Genomic DNA, 6,949 nt, shown 5'->3' with positions numbered 1-6,949 from the left:
GTAGAGCGGCGGACCAGCCTGAGCTGTTCCGCATCCGACCGAGACGCATCGACAACCTCCATCCGCTTCCCTCCCAGCAATTTCAAACACTCTTTAACTCTCTTTTCAACGTCCTTTTCATCTTTCCCTCGCGGTACTTGTTCACTATCAGTCTCTCGCCCGTATTTAGCCTTGGACGAAATTTACCACCCAATTAGGGCTGCATTCCCAAACAACCCGACTCGCCGGCAACGCCTCGTGATGCGGCAGGGTCCCGGCCGACGGGGCTGTCACCCTCTTAGGCACCCCCTTCCAAGGGACTTGGATGAGGTCCACCACTGAGGACACTTCTACAGACTACAATTCAGGCAGCGCCGCCGCCCTATTTTCATGTTGGGCTCTTCCCGGTTCGCTCGCCGCTACTAGGGGAATCCTTGTAAGTTTCTTTTCCTCCGCTTAATTATATGCTTAAACTCAGCGGGTGTTCTCACCTGAGCTGGGGTCACAAAGTTGGAGCTAAATCCACCCTATCCCATGGGAGGACAAGAGAGAGCAAAGCAAGTTCGAGCGATGCCACACAAAGCCTGCATCTGCTAACGTCGATTGCCCATCCAAGGGGACAAGATCACCACTCGCCGACGCACGCCACGAAACATCGCTTGAGGTATTTCAGCCAACCGCATTGCACGGGGCACGGACGACCAGCTCCGCTACTCCCTAGAATATTGCAGGGAGTGCGTTTGAATGGGATGCGACGCCCAGACAGACGTGCCCTCGACCGAGGCCTCGGGCGCAAATTGCATTCGAAAACTTGATGATTCATGGGATTCTGCAATTCACACTAAGCATCGCATTTCGCTACGTTCTTCATCGTAACAAGAGTCGAGATATCTGTTGCCGAGAGTCATTTCCACGTGTATTACCGAAAAATCGGCCACAAAACTGAATAGGGGCACCCCCCAACAACAAATGTAAGGCCAAGGGGCAAAAGGAGGAAAAATGCAGGAGAAAAAGAGAAACAAAGGTGTCTAACCCCCTCACAGGGGGAGGCTCGAACAGAGGACAATCTCCCCCAGCCCCACACCCTCACAAAAAGGGGGGAAATGCGTGGAACAGCGATCGAGAAGGACTAGGGTGGCCACCCTGGAGCTCGCACTGCTTTTAGCCCTTCCCTGACACCTGCCCACAACGATTCCCCCTTTTCTCCGTAGAGTTAGGGACCGAAAGGAAGAAAAGGGTAGAAAACAAAGCACAAACAAGGCACAAGCCTCCGAAAGCCCCGTGCCTTTGGCAAAAGCGGGGAACTGAAGGGGATGACGATCAAGAAGGACTAGGGTTGCCACCCTCGGAACACCAATCCATAACAATCCCACCTTTTCTCTGTAACGCTAGGGGCCACGAGGAAGAAGGGAAGAAAACAACAAGAGAGAAAGGGATATATCAATCGTGGCTACTGGCTCACAAGGGGAGGCTTCAAATAGAGAACAAGCTTCCCCAACACCGTGCCTTTGCAAAAAGGGGGGAACTGTAGGGGACAGTGATCGAGAAGGACTAGGGTGGCCACCCTGGGAACTCGCACTGCTTTTCGTCCTTCCCGAACACCAATCCACAACAATCCCACCTTTTCTTCGTAAAGCTAGGGGCCGAAAGGAAGAAGGGAAGAAAACAACATGAAAGAAAGAGAGATATCAAACGCGTCCACCAGCTCACAGGGGGAGGCTCAAACAGAGAACAAGCTTCCCCACCCCCGTGCCTTCGCAAAAAGGGGGGGAACTGCAGGGTATGGAGATCGAGAAGGACTAGGCTGGCCACCCTCGGAACTCGCACTACTTTTCGTCCTTCTTGAACACCAATCCACAACAATCCCACCTTTTCTTTGTAAAGCCAAGGGGCCAAAAGCAAGAAGGGAAGAAAACAACAGGAAAGCAAGAGATATCAAACGTGGCTACCGACTCACAAGGGGAGGCTCAAACAGAGAACAAGCTTCCCAAACCCCACGGCTTCGGAAAAAGGGGGGAAATGGAGGGGACGGCAATTGAGAAGGACTAGGGTGGCCACCCTGGGAACTCGCACTGCTTTTCGTCCCTCCCAAACACCAATCCACAACAATCCCACCTCTCCTCCATAAAGCTAGGGGCAAAAGGAAGAAGGGAAGAAAACAACACCAAAGAAACAAAGATCCAAATAAAAGAGAGAAGCTCAACAGCACACTGAGTAGATGTCCACTAACCAAAAAGAAATCAAACAAGGCACCCAATCAAAAAAGCGTCCCACCTCTTCACACCCTCCCACACGCATTCAGCACAACACCCTTTCCATCTTTACAACATATAGCAAACAACCAAGCAAATAAATCAAAACCTTAAACTGACCAATAGAAAAGACAAGGGCCACAATGAGACCAGTGTCTGGAGCACATCACTGAGAGGCACACAGGCCCCCAACCCAACGGCACAAGGCTTCAAACGAAAAATAGACTGCCGCCAATAACACAAACCCACCCCGCTCTTGCACCCCTCCGTGTAAGAACACCCAACAACCTTTCCAGCGAGAGAGTCAACGGGGGTCAAATAATCAAACTCCAAAGAGGAGGTGTCACGGGCCAACGCTCAACGCTGGAGAAAGCCACAGGCCACAAATACATCGATGGTGCAAGGCCACTAGAGAGAGGGACCTTTGCAAAGTGCACACCATGAAACAAAGAAATGACGCAAGTCCCACAAAAAACCCACAATCCAAAGGGAGGAACAAAGACACAACCCGCTACTTCTTTTTCCCTTAGAAGGGGAGTGGGTCACGAGAGGACAAGGAATTCCCTCGACGACAGAGGCACGAGATAAGATTGCCACCCTCATGCCGGTCGGCGGGGAAAATTGCGATCTCGATGGAGCTCAGACCGAGGGATGGGTTTTTCATTACCTCGACACCCAACCCTTCCGCGAGGGAATGTCGAGGAACGGTCGAGAGGGACTAGGGTGGCCAGCCCAACGGGTTGAACCGCTCTTCATTAATCCCATACTTGACCGCACCCCGACAATCTCGCCTCACGGGAAGGTTTGAGCTACCAGGCGCGCGTGCAACCACTCCCTCGAACCAACCACCAGAGAAAAATCTCACCCAAGCAACACATCAACCGCCGCTGCCTTTTCGAGAGAACCAACTATGGAAGCCCACACCCTTGGCCCATGCCTTCCAACGAACAAAAGACCGAGCACTGCCGCTATGAATGAGTCCAAATTTATCCATCGTATTTACCGAGCACCTCAACTTTGCAGCAACCATGCCTGGCCGAATAGATCGTCGGAAGGGCTCCCAAGAAACAAGCTTCCAGACCCCCTGCAAAAACACATTGGGGGTAAGAAAAACAAAGGATGGGTGGGACAAGCACAAGCATGGCTTGCAAGCACACACGAAAAAACAAGTGTTACCTTGAGACAAGCAACCAACAATGTTCCCGCCAAACACCAAACCCGCTCCCCTAGAGATGCACCACAAAGTCCCACATTGCAATCGAAACCCAACCAACCCGAACCAAAAAATAAAACCCCTGCTATCAATGATCCTACCGCAGGTTCACCTACGGTAACTTTGCTACGACTTCTCCTTCCTCTAAAAAATGATAAGGTTCAATGAACTTCTCACAATGTCGACGACGGCGAACCACCATCGTCGACGCAATCCGAACACTTCACGGGATCATTCAATCGGTAGGATCGATGGGCGGTGTGTACAAAGGGCAAGGACGTAGTCAACACGAGTTGATGACATGCGCTTACTAGGAATTCCTCGTTGAAGACCAATAATTGCAATGGTCTATCCCCATCATGATGCAATTTGAGAAGATTTCCTGATCCTCTCGAACCAGGAATAAAAACTCATTGGTTGCATCAGTGTAGCGTGCGTGTGGCCCAGAACATCTAAGGGCATCACAGACCTGTTATTGCCTCAAACTTCCATGGCCTAAATGGCCATAGTCCCTCTAAGAAGCTAGCCGCGAAGGGGAACCTCCGCGTAGCTAGTTAGCAGGCTTAGGTCTTGTTCATTATCAGAATTAACTAGACAAATCACTCCACCAACTAAGAACGACCATGCACCACCACCCATAGAATCAAGAAAGAGCTCTCAATCTGTCAATCCTTACTATGTCTGGACCTGGTAAGTTTCCCCGTGTTGAGTCAAATTAAGCCGCAGGCTCCACTCCTGGTGGTGCCCTTCCGTCAAGTCCTTTAAGCTTCAGCCTTGCGACCATACTCCTCCTGGAATCCAAACACTCTGATTTCTTAGAAGGTGCTGGCAGAGTCCTTAGAGCAACATCCGTCGATCCCTGGTCGGCATCGTTTATGGTTGAGACTAGGACGGTATCTGATCGTCTTCGAGCCCCCAACTTTCGTTCTTGATTAATGAAAACATCCTTGGCAAATGCTTTCGCAGTGGTCCATCTTTCATAAATCCAAGAATTTCACCTCTGACAATGAAATACGAATGCCCCTGACAGTCCCTATTAATCATTACTCCGGTCCCGAAGGCCAACACAATAGGACCAGACTCCTATCATGTTATTCCATGCTAATGTATTCAGAGCATAAGCTTGCTTTGAGCAATGTAATTTTTTCAAAGTAACAGTGTCGGAACCGCAACCTAGCCAATTAAGGCCAGGAGCATGCCGCCGACAAAAGGGCAGAAGGGAGGGTGCACACCGAGTAGGCGGACCGACCCTTACGACCCAAGATCCAACTACGAGCTTTTTAACTGCAACAACTTAAATATACGCTATTGGAGCTGGAATTACCGCGGCTGCTGGCACTAGACTTGCCCTCCAATGGATCCTCGTAAGGGATTTAGATTGTACTCATTCCAATTACCAGACTCGATGAGCCCAGTATTGTTATTTATTGTCACTACCTCCCCATATCAGTATTGGGTAATTTGCGCGCCTGCTGCCTTCCTTGGATGTGGTAGCCGTTTCTCAGGCTCCCTCTCCAGAATCGAACCCTAATTCTCCGTCACCCATCACCACCACGGTACACCTCTATCCTACCATCGAAAGTTGATAGGGTAGAAATTTGAATGAAGCATCACCAGCACAAGGGCTGTGCGATCCATCGAGTTATCATGATTCACCGGAGAAGCGGGAAAGCCCGCACCAACCTTTTATCTAAAAAAGGCATCCCTTCCAAAGAGTCAGGACTTGGTGCACGTATTAGCTCTAGAATTACTATGGTTATCCGATTATTATGGTACCATCAAAAAAACTACAACTGATTTAATGAGCCATCCGCAGTTTCACAATCTGAATTAGTTCATACTTAGACATGCATGGCTTAATCTTTGACACAAGCATATGACTACTGGAAGGATCAACCAGGTAGCACCCTCCTGCTTCAAAGGGCATGTTGGGCGCTTTCTTACCAAGAGCCATCCTGAACACCCATCAAGTCAAAGAGACGTCAAAATATCATGTAAAACTTTTATGCCTTGCACCTCTTGCATCCCAAGAAGGAAGCACACACAACATGCCAAGGACATGGCGAACAAAAGGGCAGACCTGCCGAGCCACAATGCACCAAGGCCACTGCAGAGTTTGCAGCCACGGCCCAACCAACAAGAAAATGAGCGATCACTCACCAAGTCCCTTAGAAATGACTCCAAAGGCCTCCACGCCCCACACCGAGGGCACCTAGGAGTCCACCCGGACAGCAGCAACGTTGGACTTCGATCACCCGATCGCCTGCAGCAGCCTCGATGCGAAGGAAACAAATGGAGAACAACCAACCACGCAACCTCTATATTATAAATGAGCCACAACCCTCCCCGCCCCACACCGAGGCCACCCAGGAATCCACCCAGACAGCAGCAACAATGGACCTCGATCTCCCGACCACCTGTGGCAGCCTCGATGTGAAGGAAAAGGAAGGAAAATAAAAAGAGGACGACCGACCACACAAATTCTATCATAGAGAGGCCATGCAAACCTCCCTGCACCCACACCGATGCCACTTAGGAGTCCACTTGGACAGCAGCAACAGTGGACCTCGATCGGATGATCGCCTGCGGAAGCCTCAACACAAAGGCAAGGGAAGGAAATCACACAAGACAAACAGAGCCCGCAACCTCCCTCAGAAATTCCCCCCAACCCACCCCTCCCCGCACAGGGGCCACCTAGGAGTCCACCCGGACAGCAGCAACGATGGACCTTGATCGTGTGATCGCCTGTGGCAGCCTCAATGCAGAGAGGAAATGGAAGGAAATAAAACAAGACCAACCGAGCCCACAACCTCTCTTAGAAATGCCCCCTGACCCTCCACGCCACGCACCGAGGCCACCTAGGAGTCCACCCGCGACAGCAGCAATGGTGGACCTCGATCACTTGACCGCCTACGGCGACCACGATGCGAAGGAAAAGGAAGGAAGTAAATGAAAATCAAGAGGGTCGCTACACAATACAGGAACACATATCCGAACAGGAAGAGGAGGGATCGGGTAGCTCCGCACCCCACACACCCTACGTACAGGAAACCTAGGGGATTTCCCACAGCTTTACCGACCAAATGATGAATAATTTTCCCCTACAGCCACCTCCACACAAAGGAGGGAGGTCGAAGCGTTCCACCTCGAAATCCTTCTTCCAGATAGCCCCCACCATCGATGACTATAGTAGCAAGCCTCCTCCCCATTAGACCACGAGCACATACACAATTGAAAAAACAAGTGCCCCCCAACCCTCCCCGCAAGGAGGCCACCTAGGGGTCCACCCGGACAGTAGCAACGATGGACCTCGATCGCATGATCACCTGCGACAACTTCAATGCAAAGGAAATGGAAGGAAAAAAAACAACAAGACCAACCGAGCCCACAACCTCTCTTTGAAATGCCCCCCGACCCTCCACATCATGCATCGAGGCCACCTAGGAGTCCACCCGCGCTAGCAGAAACGGTGGACCTCGATCACTTGACCGCCTGTGGCAACCAT

At 51.0% G+C, this 6,949-nt stretch overlaps 3 non-coding genes across 3 annotated transcripts in view; all 3 read right to left on the bottom strand.

Annotated features, from left to right (window-relative positions):
• LOC149168325 (25S ribosomal RNA) overlaps window positions 1-484 on the bottom strand; it is a 3,330-nt gene extending 2,846 nt beyond the window's left edge. Inside the window, exon 1 of the ribosomal RNA XR_016259978.1 lies at window positions 1-484. This exon is cut by the window's left edge and continues 2,846 nt beyond it. This is a non-coding gene — a ribosomal RNA (25S ribosomal RNA).
• Window positions 485-731: 247 nt separating this feature from the next.
• On the bottom strand, window positions 732-885 carry LOC149168324 (5.8S ribosomal RNA). Its single transcript, XR_016259960.1, has one exon. It is a non-coding gene; the product is annotated as a 5.8S ribosomal RNA (ribosomal RNA).
• Window positions 886-3,533: 2,648 nt separating this feature from the next.
• On the bottom strand, window positions 3,534-5,347 carry LOC149168323 (18S ribosomal RNA). Its single transcript, XR_016259961.1, has one exon. It is a non-coding gene; the product is annotated as an 18S ribosomal RNA (ribosomal RNA).
• Window positions 5,348-6,949: the final 1,602 nt, after the last annotated feature.

This window comes from Pinus tabuliformis, chromosome 4_2, assembly GCF_031772625.1.
Source record: "Pinus tabuliformis cultivar Carrire ecotype Pingquan chromosome 4_2, CPIR1, whole genome shotgun sequence".
Lineage (NCBI taxonomy): Eukaryota > Viridiplantae > Streptophyta > Pinopsida > Pinales > Pinaceae > Pinus > Pinus tabuliformis.
The sequence above is the reverse complement of the archived record's forward strand: the minus strand, read 5'-3'. Positions and strand labels throughout refer to the sequence as shown.